This window comes from Canis lupus, chromosome 9 (assembly GCF_048164855.1).
Source record: "Canis lupus baileyi chromosome 9, mCanLup2.hap1, whole genome shotgun sequence".
Lineage (NCBI taxonomy): Eukaryota > Metazoa > Chordata > Mammalia > Carnivora > Canidae > Canis > Canis lupus.
In genome coordinates, this window is record NC_132846.1 from 64,016,090 (window position 1) to 64,039,359 (window position 23,270).

The 23,270-nt window shown below is 37.6% G+C and overlaps 2 long non-coding RNA genes across 15 annotated transcripts in view; one reads left to right on the plus strand and one right to left on the minus strand.

Moving 5' to 3' along the window:
* The window catches only part of LOC140640409 (uncharacterized), a 29,659-nt gene extending 8,694 nt beyond the window's left edge, over nucleotides 1–20,965 (plus strand). For 3 of the 13 annotated variants that reach the window (XR_012037135.1, XR_012037134.1, XR_012037136.1), the window contains exons 3-5: nucleotides 9,535–9,590; nucleotides 17,392–17,645; nucleotides 18,970–20,964. This is a non-coding gene — a long non-coding RNA (uncharacterized lncRNA). Of the gene's footprint in view, nucleotides 1–5,350; nucleotides 9,591–14,104; nucleotides 14,341–17,391; nucleotides 17,646–18,969 lie in introns of those variants that run through there. The other 10 variants (XR_012037129.1, XR_012037127.1, XR_012037132.1 and 7 more) reach the window with 8 other exon arrangements.
* Nucleotides 1–23,270, minus strand: part of LOC140640410 (uncharacterized) — a 41,248-nt gene that overhangs the window by 2,753 nt on the left and 15,225 nt on the right. The window contains exon 3 of one of the 2 annotated variants that reach the window (XR_012037139.1): nucleotides 3,372–3,864. The exons of the other annotated variant lie outside the window; for it this stretch is intronic. This is a non-coding gene — a long non-coding RNA (uncharacterized lncRNA). Of the gene's footprint in view, nucleotides 1–3,371; nucleotides 3,865–23,270 lie in introns of those variants that run through there. 2 annotated transcript variants of the gene reach the window in all.

Genomic DNA, 23,270 nt, shown 5'->3' on the forward strand with positions numbered 1-23,270 from the left:
GGCCTGGGACAGAAAGCCAAGATATGGTTAAGTCTCTATTAATTATGCAGTAAGAGGGAATCAGAATAATGTGGTATACTCTGAAGGTAAGCTTAGCTCCAAGGGACTAGGAATTCTCAACTTACTGCTCACTGGTTCCCTTTAATGGTTTTCCAGATCTGCTGTCAAATTTTGATTCATGTACACAATGCGTTTTGATTATAGCTAAGTGTTCAAGCATACCTTGGAGATATTGTCTGTTTGTTTCCAAACCACTGCAATAAAGCAAGTCAAATTTTTTGGTTTCACAGTGCATGAAAAAGTTATGTTTATATTATAGTGTAGTCTCTTAAATGTGCCATTGCATTATGTCTAAAAATACAATGTATATACCTTAATTAAAAGATATGTTATTGCCAAAAATGTTAACAACTGGGGCCTTTGGGTGGTGCAGTTGGTTAAGCCTCCAGCTCTTGGTTTTGGCTCAGGTCATGATCTCAGGATTGTGAGATTGAGCTCTGCATCAGACTTTGCTCTCAGTGCAGAGTCTGGTTAAGACCCTCTTCTTCTGCCCCTACCTCTTGCACACTCACTCTCTCTCAAATAGATAAATAAATCTTTAAGAAAAATGCTTACCATCATTTGAGCTTTCAGTGAGTCAATCTTTTTGCTGGTGAAGGGTTTCGCTTCAATGGCTGCTGAAAGTTGGGGTGGCAGTGGCAACAGTGAAGTTTGCCTCATTGATAGGCTCTTTCTTTTACAAATCATTACTCTGTAGCATGCAGTGAGTAATAATATTTTGAAATATTACCAAGCAGTAGATCTCAATAGTGGGCTTAAAACATTCAGTAAACCATCTTGTAAACAAATGGGCTGTTATCCAGGCTTTGTTGATCCATTTATAGAATAGAGCATAGGCATGGTAGATTTAGAATAATTCTTAAATGCCCTGGGATTTTGAGAATGGTAAATGAACATTGGCTTCAACTTAAAGTCATCAGCTCCATTTGCCCCTAACAAGAGAAGAGCCATCCTGTGGTTTGAAGCCTTTTATTTTTTTTAAGAATTTTTTATTGGTGTTCAATTTACTAACATACAGAATAACCCCCAGTGCCCGTCACCCATTCACTCCCACCCCCGACCCTCCTCCCCTTCTACCACCCCTAGTTCGTTTCCCAGAGTTAGCAGTCTTTACGTTCTGTCTCCCTTTCTGATATTTCCCACACATTTCTTCTCCCTTCCCTTATATTCCCTTTCACTATTATTTATATTCCCCAAATGAATGAGAACATATAATGTTTGTCCTTCTCCGACTGACTTACTTCACTCAGCATAATACCCTCCAGTTCCATCCACGTTGAAGCAGATGGTGGGTATTTGTCATTTCTAATAGCTGAGTAATATTCCATTGTATACATAAACCACATCTTCTTTATCCATTCATCTTTCGTTGGACACCAAGGCTCCTTCCACAGTTTGGCTGTCGTGGCCATTGCTGCTATAAACATCGGGGTGCAGGTGTCCCGGCGTTTCACTGCATCTGTATCTTTGGGGTAAATCCCCAATAGTGCAATTGCTGGGTCGTAGGGCAAGTCTATTTTTAACTCTTTGAGGAACCTCCACACAGTTTTCCAGAGTGGCTGCACCAGTTCACATTCCCACCAACAGTGTAAGAGGGTTCCCTTTTCTCCGCATCCCCTCCAACATTTGTTGTTTCCTGCCTTATTAATTTGCCCCATTCTCACCAGTGTGAGGTGGTATCTCATTGTGGTTTTGATTTGTATTTCCCTGATGGCAAGTGATGCAGGGCATTTTCTCATATGCATGTTGGCCATGTCTATGTCTTCCTCTGTGAGATTTCTGTTCATGTCTTTTGCCCATTTCATGATTGGATTGTTTGTTTCTTTGGTGTTGAGTTTAATAAGTTCTTTATAGATCTTGGAAACTAGCCCTTTATCTGATATGTCATTTGCAAATATCTTCTCCCATTCTGTAGGTTGTCTTTGAGTTTTGTTGACTGTATCCTTTGCTGTGCAAAAGCTTCTTATCTTGATGAAGTCCCAATAGTTCATTTTTGCTTTTGTTTCTTTTGCCTTCGTGGATGTATCTTGCAAGAAGTTACTGTGGCCGAGTTCAAAAAGGGTGTTGCCTGTGTTCTTCTCTAGGATTTTGATGGAATCTTGTCTCACATTTAGATCTTTCATCCATTTTGAGTTTATCTTTGTGTATGGTGCAAGAGAGTGGTCTAGTTTCATTCTTCTGCATGTGGATGTCCAATTTTCCCAGCACCATTTATTGAAGAGACTGTCTTTCTTCCAATGGATAGTCTTTCCTCCTTTATCGAATATTAGTTGACCATAAAGTTCAGGGTCCACTTCTGGGTTCTCTATTCTGTTCCACTGATCTATGTGTCTGTTTTTGTGCCAGTACCACACTGTCTTGATTACCACAGCTTTGTAGTACAACCTGAAATCTGGCATTGTGATGCCCCCAGATATGGTTTTCTTTTTTAAAATTCCCCTGGCTATTCGGGGTCTTTTCTGATTCCACACAAATCTTAAAATAATTTGTTCTAACTCTCTGGAGAAAGTCCATGGTATTTTGATAGGGATTGCATTAAACGTGTATATTGCCCTGGGTAACATTGACATTTTCACAATATTAATTCTGCCAATCCATGAGCATGGAATATTTTTCCATCTCTTTGTGTCTTCCTCAATTTCTTTCAGAAGTGTTCTATAGTTTTGAGGGTATAGATCCTTTACATCTTTGGTTAGGTTTATTCCTAGGTATCTTATGCTTTTGGGTGCAATTGTAAATGGGATTGACTCCTTAATTTCTCTTTCTTCAGTCTCATTGTTAGTGTATAGAAATGCCACTGATTTCTGGGCATTGATTTTGTATCCTGCCACGCTACCGAATTGCTGTATGAGTTCTAGCAATCTTGGGGTGGAGACTTTTGGGTTTTCTATGTAGAGTATCATGTCATCGGCGAAGAGGGAGAGTTTGACTTCTTCTTTGCCAATTTGAATGCCTTTAATGTCTTTTTGTTGTCTGATTGCTGAGGCTAGGACTTCTAGTACTATGTTGAATAGCAGTGGTGAGAGTGGACATCCCTGTCTTGTTCCTGATTTTAGGGGAAAGGCTCCCAGTGCTTCCCCATTGAGAATGATATTTGCTGTGGGCTTTTCATAGATGGCTTTTAAGATGTCGAGGAATGTTCCCTCTATCCCTACACTCTGAAGAGTTTTGATCAGGAATGGATGCTGTATTTTGTCAAATGCTTTCTCTGCATCTAATGAGAGGATCATATGGTTCTTGGTTTTTCTCTTGCTGATATGATGAATCACATTGATTGTTTTACGGGTGTTGAACCAGCCTTGTGTCCCAGGGATAAATCCTACTTGGTCATGGTGAATAATTTTCTTAATGTACTGTTGGATCCTATTGGCTAGTATCTTGTTGAGAATTTTTGCATCCATGTTCATCAGGGATATTGGTCTGTAATTCTCCTTTTTGGTGGGGTCTTTGTCTGGTTTTGGAATTAAGGTGATGCTGGCCTCATAGAACGAATTTGGAAGTACTCCATCTCTTTCTATCTTTCCAAACAGCTTTAGGAGAATAGGTATGGTTTCTTCTTTAAACATTTGATAAAATTCCCCTGGGAAGCCATCTGGCCCTGGACTCTTGTGTCTTGGGAGGTTTTTGATGACTGTGAAGCCTTTTAAAACAAATGTTAGGGCAGCCCTGGTGGCGCAGCAGTTTGGCGCCGCCTGCAGCCCGGGGCGTGATCCTGGGGACCCTGGATCGAGTCCCACGTCGGGCTCTCTGCATGGAACCTGCTTTTCCCTCTGCCTGTGTCTCTGCCTCTCTCTCTCTGCATCTCTGTGAATAAATAAATAAATAAAATATTTTTAAAAATGTAAAAAAAACAAAAACAAAAAACAAATTTTAAATTCAAGTTAATGTATAGTTTTGGTTTCAGGAGTAGAGTTTAGTGATTCATCTCTTATATATTACCCAATGGTCATCCCAACAAGTGTCCTCCTTAATGCCCATCACCCATTTAGCCCATCCCCTACCTGCCTCCCATCCTGCAACCCTCAGTTTGCTCTCTAAGGTTAAGAGTCTCTTATGGTTTGCCTCCCTCTCTGTCTTTATTTTTCCTTTCCTTCCCCTATTTCATCTATTTTGTTTCTTTTTTTTTTAAAGATTTATTTATTTATTTATTCAGAGAGAGCGAAGAGAGAGGCAGAGAAGCAGGCTCCATGCAGGAAGCCCGACGTGGGACTCGATCCCGGGTCTCCAGGATCACACCCCGGGCTGCAGGCGGCGCTAAACTGCTGCGCCACTGGGGCTGCCCTCTGTTTTGTTTCTTAAATTCCACATATGAGTGTAATCATGTGATATTTGTCTTCCTCTGACTGACTTATTTCACCTAACATAATAACCTCTAGTTCCATCCACATTCTTGCAAATGGCAAGATTTCATTCTTTTTGAGGACTGAGTAATATTCCATGGTGTGTGTGTATGTATGTGTGTGTGTGTATATATATATATATATATACACACATCTTCTTTATCCATTTATCTTTTGATGGACATCTGGGCTCTTTTCATAGTTTGGCTATTGGAGACATTGCTGCTATAAACATTGGGGTACATATGCCCCTTCAGATCACTACATTTGTATCTTTGGGGTCAATACCTAGTAATGCAATTGCTGGGTCATAGGGTAGTTCTATTTTTAACTTTTGGAGGAACCTCCATGCTGTTTTCCAGAATGGCTGTACCAGTTTGCATTTCCCACCAACAGTGCAAAAGTTTCCCTTCTCCACGTCTTCACCAACATCTGTTGTTTCCTGAGCTGTTAACTTCAGTCATTCTGCCAGGTGTGACGTGGTATCTCATCATGATTTTGATGTGTATTTCTCTGATTATGTGTGATGTTCATCTTTTCATTTGTCTGTTAGTCATTTGTATGGCTTCTTTGGAGAAATGTTCATGTCTTCTGCCCATTTCTTAACTGGATTATTTATTTTTTCAGGTGTTAATTTTGATGAGTTCTTTATAGATCCTGGATACCTGCCCTTTATCCAATACATCATTTGCAAATATCTTCTCCCATTCAATTGGGTGCCTTTTAGTTTTTTTTATCATATGGGAAAAACAAAACTTTTTTGAATGACATTTAAAAAGAACTAAATGAGGGACGCCTGGGTGGCTCAGCAGTTGGGCATCTGCCTTTGGCTCAGGGCGTGATCCCAGAATCCTGGGATCGAGTCCCACATCAGGCTTCCTGCATGGAGCCTGCTTCTCTCTCCGCCTAGGTCTCTGCCTCTCTCTCTGTCTCAATAAATAAATAAATAAATAAAAATCTTTAAAAAAAAGAACTAAATGAATGAGAAGGAATATCATGCTTGTTGATGGAAAGATGATATTGTAAAGATATGTGTGATATCATAAAGAGATATATATTTAGATACTAAGATATAGACATTTGAATTCCTAATTGATAGTACAATCCCCGTTAAATTCTAAAAGGTGTGTGTGTTGAATTCAAAGATATTCTAAACTTTTCATGTAAGTGAAAAAGGCCAAGCATAGCCAAGAAGAGAATAAAGTAGAGTCACTTGTTTTCCCACATAAAACTTATAATAGACCTGTAGCTGTCAAGATAGTGGTTATTAGTGGAGAGATGAACAACAAAAAAATAAAACATTGGAGCAAATTGCAAAGCCTGGTATCAGACCCACTCATATATGGAAGCTTGATTTTTAACAAGGTTATACCACAGAGCATTGGCCACAAGGGCATTGTTAGATATTGTTGGATAAACCCCTTTATTATGATATACTGTTCTGCATTTCTTATTACGGTCTTTGGTTTAAAATCTAGTTTGTATAAGTATGGCCACTCTAGCTATCTTTTGATGTCCATTAACATAAATGCCTTCCCCCCCCCCTTTCAATCTGGAGGTGTCTTGAGTCTAAAATGAGTCTCTTGTAAGCAGCATATTGATGGGTCCTGTTTTTCACTTATTCTGATACCTCTTTGTCTTTTGACTGGAGCATTTAGTCCATTTCCATTTAGCATAATTATCGATAGACATGAATTTAGTGCCATTGTGTTACTTGTAAAGTCACTGCTTCTGTAGATCATCTCTATTCCATTCTAGGCTTTGCTGCTTTTGGTCTCTCTTTCCCACTCAGAGGGTCCTCTTTAATATTTATTGCAGGGATGGTTTAGTGTTCATGAACTCCTTTAGTTTTTGCTTGTCTTGGAAACTCTTTTTTATATCTCCTATTCTGAATGATAGCTTTGCTTGATATAGTATTCTTGCCTGCATAATTTTCCTATTCATCATGTTGAATATATCATGCCACTTTCTTCTGGCCTGTCAAGTTTCTGTAGACAGGTCTGCTGCTAAACTTATGTGTGTACCCTTGTAGGTTAAGGACCTTTTGTCCTAGGTGCTTTCAGGAGTCTCTCTTTATCTTTGTATTTTGCAGGTTTCACTATAGGTCTTGGTGTTGACCTCTTTTTGTTTATTTTGAGGAATATTCTCTTTGCATCTTGGACTTGAATGCCTGTCCTTTTCCAGATTAGGGAAGTTCTCAGATATAATTTGTTCAAATAAACCTTCTGCCCCTTTTTCCTGCTCTTCTTCTGGGACTCCTATGATATGGATATTAACATGCTTTGTAGAATCAGTGAATTCCTTAAGTCTATATTCGTGATCTAATAGTCTTCTTTCCCTCTTCAGCTTCATTATTTTCTATAATTTTATCTTCTGTATCCCTATTAAATTCTCTGCTTCTTCCATCCTTGTGATTACATCCAGTTGGTTTTGCATCTTGGTTTTTTAAATTTCAGCCTGACTAGTTCTTAGGTCTTTTATCTCTGCAGTCAGAGTTTCTCTGGTGTCTTCTGTGCTTCTTTCAAGCATAGCTAGTATTTTCATGACTGTTGTAAGTACTTGTTCAGATATATTGCTTATATCTATTTTGAGCAAATCCTTGGCTATGATTTCTTCTTGATCTTTCGTTTTGGAGAATTCCTCTGTCTCATCATTATGTCTAGGTTTCTGCCTTTTGTGTGTTTTGAAAGCTTATTAATGTTTCTTGCTCCTGAGAGTATACTGTGTCAGGAAGGGGTCATATACTGTCCATGGCCTGCTGCTTCAGGAAGTGTTTCTGATGTGTGCTGTGTGCACTCTGTTGTTGTGTTTTGGCTACTCTTTCCCACAGGTTAGTCCTCTGCAGAGTTCCTCCTTGCTTGCAGTAGGGAGTGTTTGGACCTTTCCCTAGGTGCACTTCGATTTGTTAAGGTAAGTCTGATTAAAACAAAACAAAACACCTGATCCAAGGAAAACGAAAAGGCAAGCAAAGAAAACTATAAGCCTGATATCAAAGAAAAAGGAAAAAGGAAAAAAGAAAAAAGAAAAAGAAGCCTGATTCAAAAAATGAGAAAAGGAAACCAATCAACAAACAAAACCAATAAGCCTGATTCCAGAGAAAAATAATACAACAAAATTAAACTTAATAAAATTTAAAAAAGAAAAAAGCCTGGTCATATTTCCACCAGAACTGAAGCTGAAATTTTGGAGCATTCTGTGATCAGTTGACTTAGTACATGCTGGGGGGCCTAGGTCATCTTGAGGGAGAGAGGCCTGCTGTGTTGGTTCAGCCTTTGTAAAGCCTTTGCCTTTGTAAAGATGCCCTGTGGGGTGCAGGGGGATGGGGTTTGTTGTAAGCAACTCCAGCCTCTCCTGGAGGCACTGTTTCTCTTTGAAGTCCAACTGTGCTTGTGGGCAGAGGGGTGGTGGAAGATGGTATTACCTTGCCCTTTTGTTCCCAGGGAGGGGAACTCACCTCAGCCACTGTTCAGGAGGCCCTCACAGTAAAGTGAACAATCACCTCTACTGTGTTCCAGGCTTTCATCAGATCCCTACTCTAAACCTGTCTGTGTCTGTTAAGTTTCTTTCCTTAAATTAAATGAACTAATGTCTGCTAGTTTCAGACTTTTCTTCTACAGCTTCCTCACCTCTCTCAGCCTATTTATAGGATTGAACAGGGTTAGGGCCTTGGTTTGGATTAGGTTTTGGCTTAAAGGAATGTTGTGGCTGGTTTTGATTTTTTAAAGATTTTATTTATTTGAGAGGAGAGAGCAGGAGTATGGAGGAGGGACAGTGGGAGAGGGAGAAGCAGACTCTCTACTGAGCAGGGAGCCCGATGTTGGGCTCTATCCCAGGACCCTGAGTTCATGACTTGAGTTGAAGGCAGCCACTTAACCAACTGAGCCACATAGGCACCCCTGGTTTGATGTTGTATCCAGACCACTAAAACTTTATCCATATCAGCAATAAGGCTGTTTTGTTTTCTCATTATTCATGTATTTATTGAAGTAGTGCTTTTAATTTCTTCAAAAACTTTTCCTTTTAATGCATAACTTTGCTAACTAGCACAAGAGGCCTAGCTTTGGTCTGTCTCAGCTTTTAACATACCTTCCACACTAAGCTTAATACTTTCTATCTTTTGGTATGAAGTAAGAGATGTGTGACTCTTCCTTTCTCTTAAACACTTAGAGCCTATTGTAGGGTTATCAAAATGGCCAAATTTAAGTATTGTTGTGTGTCAGAAAATAGGGAGGTACAAGGGGAGGAAGAAAATGAGGGGGGAACAGCCCATCAGTGGAACAGTCTATACACACACATTTATTGATTAAGTTTGGCATCTTATATGGGTATGGTTCATGGTATCCCCAAACAATTACAATAGAAACGTCAAAGATCACTGATCACAGACAATGACCATAACAAATGGCAATAACGTGGTACGCCTGGGTGGCTCAGTGGTTGAGTGTCTGCCTTTGGCTCAGGGCGTGATCCTGGAGTCCCAGGATCAAGTCCCACATCAGGCTTCCGGCATGGAGCCTGCTTCTCCCTCTGCCTATATCTCTGCCTCTTTCTCTCTGTGTCTCTCATGAATAAATAAATAAATAAATTAATTAATTAATTAAATAAATAAATAAAGTCTTTTTAAAAAACTGCATTAACAATGAAAAAGTGAAATAGGGATGCCTGGGTGCCTCAGTGGTTTGGCACCTGCCTTTGGCCCAGGGCATGATCCTGGAGTCCAGAGATCAAGTCCTGCATCGGGCTCCCTGCATGGAGCCTGCTTCTACCTCTGCCTGTGTCTCTGCTTCTCTCTCTCTCTCTCTGTGTCTCATGAATAAATAAAATCTTAAAAAAAGAAAAAGAAAAAGTGAAATATTGTGAGAATTACCAAAATGTGACAGAGATATGAAGTGAGCAAATCTATTGGAAAAACGATACTGATAGACTTGCTTGATGCAGGGTTGCTGCAAACTTCCCAATTTGTAAAAAAAACACGGTATCTGTGAAAGCATAATCTGAAGCACAGTAAAATGAGGTATGCCTGTAATATCTTCAGTGGTATCATATATATCACACTTTTTATTTACCTCCCATTATTTTGATTATTCTTTCTTTTTTTAAATTGAAATATAATTGACATATAACATTATATTAGTTTCAGGTGTACAACATAATGATTTGATACTTGGAAACACTGAAATCATCACCACAGTAAGTCTTGTTACCATCCATCACCATACAGAATCATAACATTTTTTTTTTCCTTATGACGGGAACTTTGAAGATCTGTTTTCTTAGCAACTTTCAGATATGCAGTACAATGTCATGGACTTTGGTCACCATGCTATATATTATATTTCCATGGCTATTTATAACTGGAATTTTGTACCTTTTTTTAAGATTTTATTTATTTATTTGAGACAGAGCATGCGTGAGTAATCACAAGAGAGCACAAGTGGTGGTGGGGAGGAACAGAGGGAAAGGGAGAAGCAGACTTTCTGCTGAGCAGGGAGCCTGATGCTGGGCTCAATCCCAGGACCCCATGATCATGACCTGAGCAGAAAGCATACACTTAACCAACTGAGTCACCTAGGCGCCCCTGGAATTTTGTATTTCTTGATCCTCTTCAGACATCCCTACAACCACAAATCTGTTTCCTGTATCTATGAATTTTGGTTTGTTTTGTTTCATTTGTTTTTGTAATCCACATATAAGTGAAATCAAACAGTATTTGGTTTTGTCTAACTTATTTCACTTAATAGCTTAAACCCTTAAAGTCCATCCATGTTGCACACAAATGGCAATATTTTATTGATTTTTAATGGCTGAATAGTATTTCATTGTATGTATTTATGTATATATACCATATCTCATATGCATATATACTTTATTTATTCATCTATCAATAGACACTTGGGATGTTTTCCTATCTTGGCTATTGTAAATAATGCTGCGTAGGGGTGCAAATTTATGATTGCATGTCTTGAAGTATTTACCTTTCCCTCAGATAAGTGCCCAAAAGTGGAATTCCTGGATTATATTGTAGTTCTATTTTTTTTAATTTATTTATAAATATTTTATTTATTTATTAGAGTATGAGTGCATGAGCAGGAGGTGGGGCAGAGGGAAAGGGAGGGAGAATCCCAAGCAGAATACCTACTGAACACAGAGCCCGATGTCAGCTCAGTCTCACAACCCTAAGATCATGACCTGAGCCAAAATCGAGTCAGGTGCTTACTTGATTGAGCCACCTAGGCACCCTGATAGTTCTATTTTTAACTTTTTAAGGAACCTCCGTGCTGTTTTCTGTAGTGGCTGTACCAATTTACACCCCGCCAATAGTGTGTGAGGGTTTCCTTTTCTCTACATCCTTGCCAACGCTTGTTATTTCTTATGTTTTTGATAATAGCCATTCCAACAGGTATGAGGTGATAGCTCATTGTGGCTGTAATTTGCTTCTCCCTGATGATTGGTGATGTTGAGAATCCTTTCATGTGCCTGTTGGCAATCTGTATGTCTTTTTTGGAAAAATTTTCATTCAGGTTCCCTACCCATTTTTAAATTGGATTGTTGTTGTATTGAGTTGTATGAGTTCTTTATATGCTTTTAATATTAACTTCTTATTGGATGTATTGTTTGCAGTTATCTTCTCCCATTCAGCAGGTAGGCTTTTCATTTTCTAGATGATTTGCTTTGTGCAGAGCTTTTTTAGTTTGATGTAGTCCCACTTGTTTGTGTTTGCTTTTGCTGACCTTGCCTTTGGAGCCATGTCCAAAAAGTCATCACCAAGACCAATGTTAAGGAGTTTTACTGCCTATGTTTACTTTACATAGGAGTTTTCTTTGTTTAGGAGTTTTATGATTTTAGGTCTTACATTAAAGTCCTTAATCCATTTTGAGTTAATTTTTGTGTATACTATAAGGTAGTGGTCTAGTTTCATTCTTTTGTGTGTGACAGTCCAGTTTTCCCAATACCATTTGTTGAAAAATCTCCTTTCTCCATTGTATATTCTTGCTTCCTTTGTCTTTAATTAATTGAGCACATATGCATGGATTTATTTCTGGGTTCTCTATTCTATTCCATTGATCTATGTGTTTATTCTTATGCTTATTACATAGTGTTTTGATTACCATAGCTTTGTAATAAAGTTTGAAATCAGGGAGCATGATGCCTCTAACTTTGTTATCCTTTCTCAGGATTGCTTTGGCTATTAGAGATCTCTTGTGTTTCCATCCAAATTTTGGGATTGTTCTATTTATGAAAGTGCCATTGGAATTGAGACAGCTTTGAAACTAGGTTGCTTTGGGTAATATGGACATTTGTATAATATAAGTTCTTCCCATTTATAGAAAAGGAATATCTTTCCATTTATTTGTGTCTTCATTTTTTTTCATCAATGTGTTACAGTTTTCAGTGTAAAGATCTTTTGCCTCCTTTGTTAAATTTATTCCTAGGTACTTATTTTTTTTGCGGTTATAAATGGGATTGTTCTTAATTTCTCTTCTGATAGTTCATTGTTAGTATATAAAAATGCAACAGATTTTGTATGTTGATTTTGTACCTTGTAACTTCACTGAATTTGTCTATTCTAACCATTTCTTGTGTGTGTATCTTCAGGGTTTTCTATACATAAAATCATTTGTCTGCAATTAGGAAGACTTTTACTTTTTCTTTTCAATTTTGAATGCCTCATTTTTTTTCCTTGCCTAATTGGTCTGGTTAGGACTTCCAATACTAAGTCAAATAAAAGTTTGATTATTCTGTTAGTCTTAGCCTCTCTTTCCTTCTGTTTAAAATTTATTCTATCTATATATTCTCATCCCTTTGGTGACTTAGTTACTATCTGTTAATTACTCCCAAATCAATTTTTCTTTTTTTTAAAGACTTATTTATTCATGAGAGACAGAGAGAGAGAGAGAGAGAGAGAGAGAGGCAGAGACACAGGCAGAGGGAGAAGCAGGCTCCATGCAGGGAGCCCGATGCGGGACTTGATTCTGGGACTCCAGGATCATGCCCTGGGCCAAAGGCAGGCGCTAAACCGCTGAGCCACCCAGGGATCCCCCCAAATCAATTTCTCTATCCTAGAACTTTCTTCTGAAATCCAGATAGTTATGTCTTTTGACCTAGCATTTTTCTTTTGGTTATTGCATAGATATTTCACATTAAAAATATCCAACCTGAAATCTTTCTCTCCTCTTCTTCCTGTATTCATTCATTCATTCATTCATTCATTCATTCATTCAGTATTTGAACACCTCATGTATACCACTGTTAGGTATTGGATATATAATAGGAATTAAATAAATAACATCATTGCCCTAACTCAGTTTAGAGGGGGAGACAGACAAACATGTAAACTTAAATATATAATCACAAATGAGATATGAAGAATAGCCAGGGGACCTAACAGAAGTTAGGGCAGGGGGAGTCATTGAAGATATGTTTGATGGAATGATAAATAATTTGAGACCTAAAAGATAAAGAGGTGGAGAGTGGAGGAGGAAGTTAAATTTTATACAGAAGGAACATCATGCAGGAAACACTGTGTAGCAAGATCTTGACATTTTATAGAACTTAAGAAAGCTATATAACCTAAAGTGTTTTGGTAAGAGGCAAAGTGTTGTGAGAAGGTGATATGGGGTAGGGGGGAGCCAAATCATAGATGGCCTTATAGATCATATTACAGATTTTAACATTTTTATTAAATGTACAAGAGAGCTATTTAAAGGGTTTTGAACACAAAAATGATAGGATCTGGTTTTAAGAATATAACACAAGTAATTTAAGCTTATTAAATATAATTAGAAGTTAATCATGTTTGCCTTGAAGCTCAAAAGCAAGATACCACGATTTCTCTTTTAGCTGCCTATACCAGAAATGAACATAAGAACTGTCCTTGAGGATCCCTGGGTGGCTCAGGGGTTTAGCGCCTGCTTTTGGCCCAGGGCACAATCCTGGAGTCCCAGGATCGAGTCCCATGTCGGGCTTCCTGCATGGAGCCTGCTTCTCCCTCCTCCTGTGTCTCTGCCTCTCTCTCTATGTCTATCATGAATAAAAAAAAAAAAAAAATATATATATATATAACTGTCCTTGATGGTCTTTTTCTTTTTCTTTCTTTTTTTTTTTAAGATTTTATTTATTTATTCATGAGAGACACAAAGAGGGACAGAGACACAGGCAGAGGGAGAAGCAGGCTCTATGCAGGGAGCCCAATGTGGGACTCCATCCGGGACTCTAGGATCATCCCCTGAGCCAAAGGAGATGCCCAACGGCTGAGCCATCAAGACGTCCTGATGGTCTTTTTCTTTACTATAGCCCTAATCTCATCATGTCTTATTGGATTTACATTTTTAACTTACCTTACATTGGCCACTTTCACCCAGTTCCACCTTCACCTCATAACATCTCTTAACTGTCCTCCTAACTGTGCTCTAGTTATATTCAAATACTATCCTACTAGTATGTGAGTTTTTAGATTGTCTCCAGCCTTGACACAGATAACTACCGTCCCTAGAATGCTTTCTCCCTCCTTCTACTCTTTACCTCTACAATTTCCAATTTGGTTTGGAAAATTACTCACTTCTGTTCCTCTCTCAAGTCTCAGATTTAACATGTCCTTTGGGAAACTTGTCCAGCTTCTGTTCCTATGATATCCTCAGCTTACTCTTAATATAGATGTACTCTGTTCAAGAACTTGTCTAATTCTGGTTTACTCTTTCTTATAGGTTGCAGTTCTTTGAAGTCTCATCCCAAATAAAGGGAGCTTCACCCATTTGCTTGATTCCCTTGTTTCCTCTGTGTTTCTCCTGTACCGCATTTCCTTTTTTGCTCTACCTTGGTTGATTCTGGGTTCTAGTTCCTATCTCCCTACTCCTGAGAGGGTGTCAAAAGCACCTCTTCCAGAATTGGCAAATGCAGGGGTTACCTCTCTTAATCTCCATATTTTGCAGTTTTTAATCTGGTAAGTCTTCAGAGTCTTCTACTTTCCTCAGTATCTTCAAACATGTTTAAAATATTTTGTTCCATTTGTCTACTTGCTCAGCAGAAATGTTGGTCTGACTTCACTATGTTGCCATTTCTAGAAGTAGAGGCTCTGGCATATGTTTTGCAGTATATAATCTTGTGATCTAATTTTCCAGATTTTGACATATTTATTAATCTGTTTTTTTCTTTTTCTCTTTTTTATTAATCTGTTTTTAAAACTATGGGTAAAGTAAGTGAAAAGTGCTCTCTAGGGACACCTGGGTAGCTCAGTGGTTGAGTGTCTGCCTTTGGCTCAGGGCATGATCCTGGGTTTGGGGATCGAGTCCCGAATCAGGGTCCCTGCAAGGAGCCTGCTTCTCCACCTGCCTGTGTCTCTGCCTCTTTCTGTGTGTCTCTCGTGAATAAATAAGTAAATCTTTTTTTTTTTAATGTGGAGATTTTTTTTTATTGGAGTTCAATTTGCCGACATTAAATAAGTAAATCTTAAAAAAAAAGTGCTCTCTCTATAAAAAATGGAGAATTCAAAATTCTCTAAATTTGTTTTTTTTTAAGTTTTAATTGAAGTATAACATAAAAATGTACAAGTCATTAGTATATGTCTCATGTATTTTACAAAGTTAATATAGCTGTGTAACCAGCACTCAGAGAAACAGATTACCAAGTTCCAAGAAGCCCTTTTTGTTCTCCCTTCCAATCATTAGGCTCCTAAAGATAACTCCTATCCTAACATCTAACAGCATAGATTAGTTTTTTTGTTTGAACTTTTTTTTTAAATTTTTATTTATTTATGATAGTCACAGAGAGAGAGAGAGAGAGAGAGAGGCAGAGACACAGGCAGAGGGAGAAGCAGGCTCCATGCACCGGGAGCCCGACGTGGGATTCGATCCTGGGTCTCAGGCAGGCGCTAAACTGCTGCGCCACCCAGGGATCCCTGTTTGTTTGAACTTTATGTGAATGAATAGTACAGAACATAATATATTACTCTGTCTTCATTAACTCAGTGTTATGTATGTGAAATTTATCCCATGTTGTCATTTAGGCCTTATCTAAATAGATTTACTGTAGGTGTAAGAAAATTAGATAAAGGTGGACTGCATACATATGTTCCAATTGCAAATAAATCTGCAGAAAAATTCACCTCAGTAGTCACAATAGATGGATGTTTTGGTAGTAGGGAATTCCAGGCTCAGTTTCAACATATACAAGGTGTGGGAAAAGGGTCTGGGATAATCTTCAGGGCGCTTTGGAGAGGAATTCCACTTAGCTGCTTAGCATGTCAGTCCCCTCCCCTCCCAATAGACTTTAAAGAAGCAGCTTTGTTGATACATAATTCACATACCATACAGTTGACTGGCATTGGCTTTTTGCTATAGCTGTAAACATGGTCACTGGGCCTAAAGAGACTGGGATTTTCTCCAGGTAGCTACTGACTTTTAGAGAGGATAGAGAGCTTCTACAATCACTGTTTGGCCCTAAATGTGACATACTCTGTCTCCCCCCCCCCCTTTTTAAGATTTTATTTATTTATTCATGAGAGACAGAGGGAGAGAGAGAGGCAGAGACATAGGCAGAGGAAGAAGCAGGCTCCATGCAGGAAGCCTGATGTGAGACTTGATCCTGGGACTCTAGGATCACGCCCTGAGTCTAAGGCAGATGCTCATCCACTGAGCCACCCAGGCGTCCCTCCCCTTTCTTTATCAGAGTCAGGTCACAGTAAAAATAAAAGCATAGAAATCTTCAAGTATAGAAATGATCAGGCTACCAAGTTTCACCAAATACTTGAGAAAAATCAATACCATGAAAAAGAATTACCAACTTTAAGAAGTCAAAAAACTAATACAGAAAAACTCAGTTAATATAGCAAGCAGAGAAAGATTTTAGAACAACTGTATTCTTACAGATTTGAGAATGTTGCTTTCTTACAGATTTGAGAATATTGCATCTTTGACTATGAAACAGATCTTGGATATTGTGATTGTTAAGATGAACAATACCTGGGCTAAATAGCAGAGTGACACAAAGTATAAAATAGTTGTAAGAGCAAGCTGTGAAATTCTTTGAGAACATAGAGGAAAGGTCAAGGGATTAGAAATGGTGAAAAAAAAAAAAAAGCACATGGAATATAGATTCAGGAATTCAGTATCTGTCTGATAGGAATTCCAGATAGAATAGAGAAAATGGAAGGGAGGAAAGAAAGGAATCAAAGAAGAAAATTTTCCCAGAGCTTGAAAGGACAAAATCTTCACACTACAACAATGCAACGAGTGCAAATAAGAATAAGTCATGAAAGGCCTACACCTAAATACATTATGGTGAAATCTGAGAAGACAAGGGATAAAGAGAAGTTTCTAAAAAGCTTTCAAACAGAAAAAAAAGGCATCTACAGAGAAATAATCAGTTGTCTTATTGTAACAGTCTTTGAAAGCAATGAAACAACATTTTTAAAGATAGGGAAAATTAGTTTTGAACTGATCAGAATATTGTACCTAGCTCCCAAATCACTTAAGTGGGAGGGAAAAATAAAGATTTTTAAAAAACGTACAAGGCCTCAAAGTTTACCACTCGGGGTATTTCAGTTGGGTTGTGGATTGTAGAAAATGATCCTTTCCTTTCTTGCTCATGCAAAGATCTTTTTTTAAGTTTCTAAATTAATTAAGGATACAGGTGATGTTATGAATGAGGTGATTGCACGGAGCAGAGCTGATGGAATATATCTTAGTGCATCATTTCATGGCCCTCAGATTCTTAATGGGATGTGCAGCTGTTGGAGATGATATTCAGGTAGAAAAAGGTTCTGTTGGATCTGGGAAAACTCAAGCCTTCCTGTGCATTTGCCCATTTATTCTTGAGGTTGAGGTTACCGTCAGAAATAATATATGTGCTTCCATCAGTGGGAACAAATACTTGGCTCTCTTGATTCTTAACCAAAAGATAGTATTACCAACATAAAATCTCCTCTGGGAAGAGGAAGCAGTGGTGTTCAATGTTCCTGAGCCTCTTATTTCATAGAAATTTTCTTTTTTCACAGCCCATCTAAATGTCCAGTAGACAAATGAAGAAATGTTCAGTGTTCAACTCATTAGTGACTAGAGAATTGCAAATTAAAAGAGAAACGTGCTACACAATTACTTGAATGACTTAAATTTTTAAAAACGTCTATATCCAGTAAGAAGCAAGGACATGGAGCAACAAGAGCAGATGGAAATATAATTGGTACAAACAGTTTAGTGTGTAGTAAAGATGAAAATGAGGCAGTCCTGTGACCAGAAATTTCACATTTAGGTATGTACCCAACTGAAATGTATCTACATTTGTCTAGGGAGACCTGAGTCATAATGTATATAGTGTTATTTATAATAGTTTCAAATTAAAATGACTCAAACACTTATCACCAAAAATTGAGAAGTAAGATTTTGGTATATTTGCACAATGAAACACAATATAGTAATGAAAATTAACAAAAGATAGTTGCATTCAACAACATGGAAGCATTTCAGAAACAGTGTTGAGGTATAAAGGCAAGACTGAAAAAAATATATACTTATATGCATTTATTTATGTGCATTTATTTAGGTAAGGTTAAAAATTAAGCAAAATGAAAATATCATGTTTAGAGATATATACTTAATGGGAGGGGTACAGGGTGATTAAAAAAATTGAACCTTTTAAAAAGTTATTACACAGTAACTGTATTATGTATTAGGATACACAGTACTCACCAAACTAGATTTTTTTCCTCTCATGTCTAAATATACACATAATGAGTCTTGAATACATTCTTTTTTTATAGAGAACATAGTGACAGGGATTCCATATTTAAACAAGGTAAAGAAGTATTTTCCTCCCATAGGCACAGGAAATCTCTAACAACTTGATTTTTCACCTCATTTCTATCACATCTTCTATTGGCTCCTTAATATCTTCTCTGAGAAAATGAATAAATACAAAAATAATATTTCACGGATTAGTATTGTATGTTCTATTTGAAACAGTGAGTGTGGATGAGTGGCAACCCAAATTTCTTGGGATACACTGAGAACTTTGTGTTGTATCACCCAATACTTACATCCTTGAAGATTGGAAGCACTGCATTATGGCCACCATTTCATCATTGGTGATAGGCTACAAAGAGTTTGGGCTAAATTAGCCCTCAGGATTGATATATATTATGGGAATAATTTTGAAGATTAGTAAAAGTATAAATGATATTGTGATAATTCCTTTATAATTTAGTTTTGACTTTATGTTCAAATATTTTTATTTAGTGACTAAATTTTCAATAAAATTCTGTTATTTAAAAATCACCCTTATGTCTCCTTACAAGGAGAAGCATGAAGGTAATTACTAAAAAAGTTAGGAAATTGTTACTTTTAAAGGGTGAGAAAGAGTTCTGATTCAAAAGGGCATTTTGCAGGCTTTTGTAGTGTTGGCAATATCCTATTTATGACCTGGATCATGATTACATGGGTGTTTGCTTGTGTAACAGTTCATTAAGCTGCACATTTATGTTTTACATACTTTCCTATATGTGTATTTTTTAAAAATATTTATTTATTTATTTATTTATTTATTTATTTATTTATTTATTTATTTATTTATTTGACAGGGTGTGCACAAGCAGGGGCAATGCCGGAAGGAGAAGGAGAAGCAGACTTCCCGCTGAGCAGGGAGCCCAGTGCAGGGCTCCGACCCAGGACCCTGAGATCATGACCTGAACTGAAGGCAGACACTTACTTAACTGACTTAGCAACCCAGGCGCCCCTGTATATGCATTTTTTTTCACAATACAGATGGCATTAAAGAACTTGGGAGGAAATAATTGCAGTTTATGTGTTTTATAAATATCTTTTTTTTTTTTTAAGATTTTATTTATTTATTCATGAGAGACACAGAGAGGGAGGGAGAGGGAGAAGCAGGCTCCATGCAGGGAGCCTGATGTAGGACTCAATCCCGGGACTGCAGGATCACGCCGTGAGCTGAAGGCAGGCACTAAACCGCTGAGCCACCCAGGGATCCCCTATAAATATCTTCTTAAAGATGACAATGTTAGAATGATCTTCTAGACCTTTGGTGAATTTGATTTATTAGAATTGGTTTCATTGAAGATAAAGAGATAGTATGGTTAGTATTTTTGAAATATTCTTTGAAGAAAAATATATAATAAGTAGCATACCAGTTTGTGGTTAGATACCTACATATCCAGTAGCAGAGAGAGACTTTGATTTTCCAGATAATGAGAAGCAGAATCTATTTCACATAGCAGGATTCAGTGTTTCTTGGACTAACCTAGGACTCAGTCATTAAATAGGGCTCTTTTCAGAAACTGGTCCTTACATTTGATGACTTTAGTTAATATTTTATTGAGAATAAACGTTAACAGTTCTTCATAATTAACATAGGAAATAAGATTCCCTTTTTTATTGAAGTGAGCCAAATGACATAGGCTTATTTCTAAGATTTTTACCTATAAGAATAATGTTGAGATAAAGACATTAAAGTATTGCTTAAGTATGCTTGCCATTTTTCTAGGTGAAATTACATTTCAGGAGCACAGTCATGTGAAGTATGCATGGATAAACTCTTCTAGGTAGGGACACCTGTCTGGCTCAGTTGATAGAGCATGTGACTCTTGATCCTAGGTTGTAAGTTCAGGCCCTGCGTTGGGTGTAGAGATCACTTAACAATAAAATCTAAAAGCAAAACAACAACTCTTCTGGGTAGACTTCAGAGAATCCTCAATTTTAGCATTTTCTTTAGAATCTTCTTTAGAAACAATTAAATTGAGCCAGTTTTTAAAAGCCACATTGTTATTAGAAATTCAAGAATTCTTTTTCTTGGAGGGCACTTGATAGCATAGATAACTATGTCTGGGTATTATATGTTGGCAAATTGAATTTAAATAAAATATTTTTAAAAAAAGAATTATTTTTCTTTTGGTTGTGTGATTGGCTAGTTTTTCCCTAGAAAATATTTATACTTTGCCTGGCTTTCCTCTCATTCCTCAGTTTTCTTTAAAGTTTCAATCCTTGGTCCTCTGCTCTTCTCTATGCATGCTATTTCACTTAGGGAGCTACTGTTAAACCTTTACTCTTTCAAAAAAACTTTAAATATTCATTTGAGAGAGAGAAAAGAGAGAAAGTGTGCATGAGCAAAAGGAGAGGTAAAGGGAGAAGCAGACTCCCCACTGAGCTGGGAGTCTAATGCGGGGCTCAGTCCCAAGACCAGAGATCATGCTGACTGAGCCACCTAGGCGCCTCTCAGCCATCACTTTTATGATCATCATTTCTAGGCTTTACCTCCCATTCAAACTCCAGTCCAATTTTTTTTTAGATTTCTTTGGGATGCGTAAATGTTCCATTCTACCATTACTTCAAGCTAAATGTCTTCTAAACAATTCTTATAACCCATGACTAATTTCTTTCAAACCCCCAGTTTCCACCAATAGTTCTATTCAATATGCTCAAGAGAGAAAGGCTGTTTGGCTATGAAATCTATTATCTCAGGGGCAGTCTGGGTGGCTCTGGTTTAGCGCTGCCTTCAGCCCAGGGCATGGCCCTGGAGACCTGGGATTGAGTCCCATGTTGGGTTCCCTGCATGGAGCCTGCTTCTCCCTCTGCCTGTGTCTCTGCCTCTCTCTCTCTCTCTCTGTCATGAATAAATAAATAAAATCTTTTAAAAAAATCTATTATCTCATTGATCATCAGTTTTGTTTAGCTTTTGCTAGCTAGGTAGTTATCTGCACTGAAGTTTCACACACACTGGAATAATAATAATAATAATGATACTTCATCATTAAGTACTTAATAAGTTACTTGTATTAACTCATTTTATCCTCATATCAATACAGATTGATGATTATTGCTTTATTCAGCTTCATTTTAAATTATATATGAGAAATAAGAGTTACAAACAAAAAAATGCAGTTTTGCTGCCCTTTGTATTTATCTATGTGATTACCTTTATAGTACTGTATTTCTTCTTGTGGATTTGAGTACTTTGTTTACTTTTCAAGGACTCTCTTTAATATTTCTGGGATGATTGCTAGTGGTGAATTCTTTAGGCTTTTGTTTATTTGTGAATATCTTCATTTCATCTTCATTTTTTTTGTAAAAAAGATTGTATTTATTTATGAGAGTGAGCACGAGCAGGGGGAGTGGCAGAGGAAAAAGGACAAGCAGACACACCATGGGGCTCAATCCCAGGACCTGAGCCAAAGTCAGACACTTTTTTAAAAAAGATTTTTTTTTTAAAGAAGGTTTCATCTTTTTTTTTTTTAATTTTATTTATTTATTCATGAGAGACACAGAGAGAGAGAGAGGCAGAGACACAGGCAGAGGGAGAAGTAGGCTCCATGCAGGGAGCCTGACGTGGGACTCGATCCCGGGTCTCCAGGATCGCACCCTAGGCTGAAGGCGGCGCTAAACCGCTGAGCCACCTGGGCTGCCCTAAAAAAGATTTTATTTACTTATTCATAAGAGACAACACAAAGGCAGAGACAGAGGCAGAGAGAGAAGCAGGGTCCCTGTGAAGAGTCTGATGGCGGCACTGTATCCAGAAGCCCAGGATCATGACCTGAGCTGAAGGCAGACACTCAACCACTGAGCCACCTAGGTGCCCCAATGTTAAATGCTTAACTGACTGAGCCACCCAGATTCTTCTTACCTTTATTTTAGAAGATAGATTTCCTGGACATAGAATTTTTGGTTGACAGGGTGTTTTTTTTTTTTTTTCTTTCAGTTTCCGGTATACATGGTTTCTGATGAGAAATCAGCTGTTAATGTTATTGAGGCCCACATATAAGTGAGCCTCTTGCTACTTTCAAAATTCTGTTTATCTTTGGCTTTTGACAGTTTGACTGTAATGTATATGTCTAGGTGTGGATCTCTCTGAATTTATCCCACTAGGCGTTTGTTGAATTTCTTGGATGGGTATTAATATTTTACATCCTATTTGGGAAATTTTCAGCCATTATTTCTTCAAATATTTCTGTATTTTTTTATTCTCTTTTTGAGACTTCCATTATCCATATGTTGGTATGCTCAATGACGTCCCACATTATCTCTGAGGCAGTGCTCAGTTGTTTAAATTCCTTTTTTTGTTTTTCCCCATAATGGGCACTCTGAACTGACCTTTATCAAGCTACCTGATGTTTTTCTTCTGTCTCTTGAAATCTTTTCCTGAGATTGTGTAGTGAATTTTTCATTTCAGTTATTTAAAAATTTTAATTAATTAACTAATTAATTTATCACATGTGAGCAGAGGGAGGGGCAGTGGGAAAGGGAGAGAAAAAAATCTGAACCAGACTCCTTGCTGAGTGTGGAACCTGATGAAGTGGTTGATCTTACAACCCTTAGATCAGGACCTGAGCCAGAACCAAGAGTCAGACCCTCAATTGACTGAGCCAGCCAAGCACCCATGTTACTGTCACTTTCAACTCCAAAATTTCTCTTTGGCTCTTTCAAAGTTTTCCTTTTTATTGCTATTTTCTAATTAGTGAGACATTGTTCTCATACTTTCCTTTAGTCCTTTACATGTGGTTTCCCTAGTTCATTGAATATACTTAAAAGTGCTGATTTAAGTCTTTGTCTAGACATTGGGCTTTCTCAGGGCCAGTTTCTATTGGTTGCTTTTTCTTTCTTGTGTATGGGTCATACAGTCTTGTTTCTTGACTTGTCTCATAGTTTTTTTGTTGTTGAAAATTAGACACTTAAAATAACGTAGTAACTGTGAATCAGGTTTTTCTTCTTTCCAGGGTTCATTTTTGTCATTGTTTGTTATAGCTTGTTTAGCTAATGCATTTTCTTAATTAAATATGTAAAGTCTGTATTCTTTGTTGTATGTGGCCACTAAAGTCTCTTGTTAGCTTAGTGGTTAGCTAATTATTGGATGGAGATCTAACTATTTGGA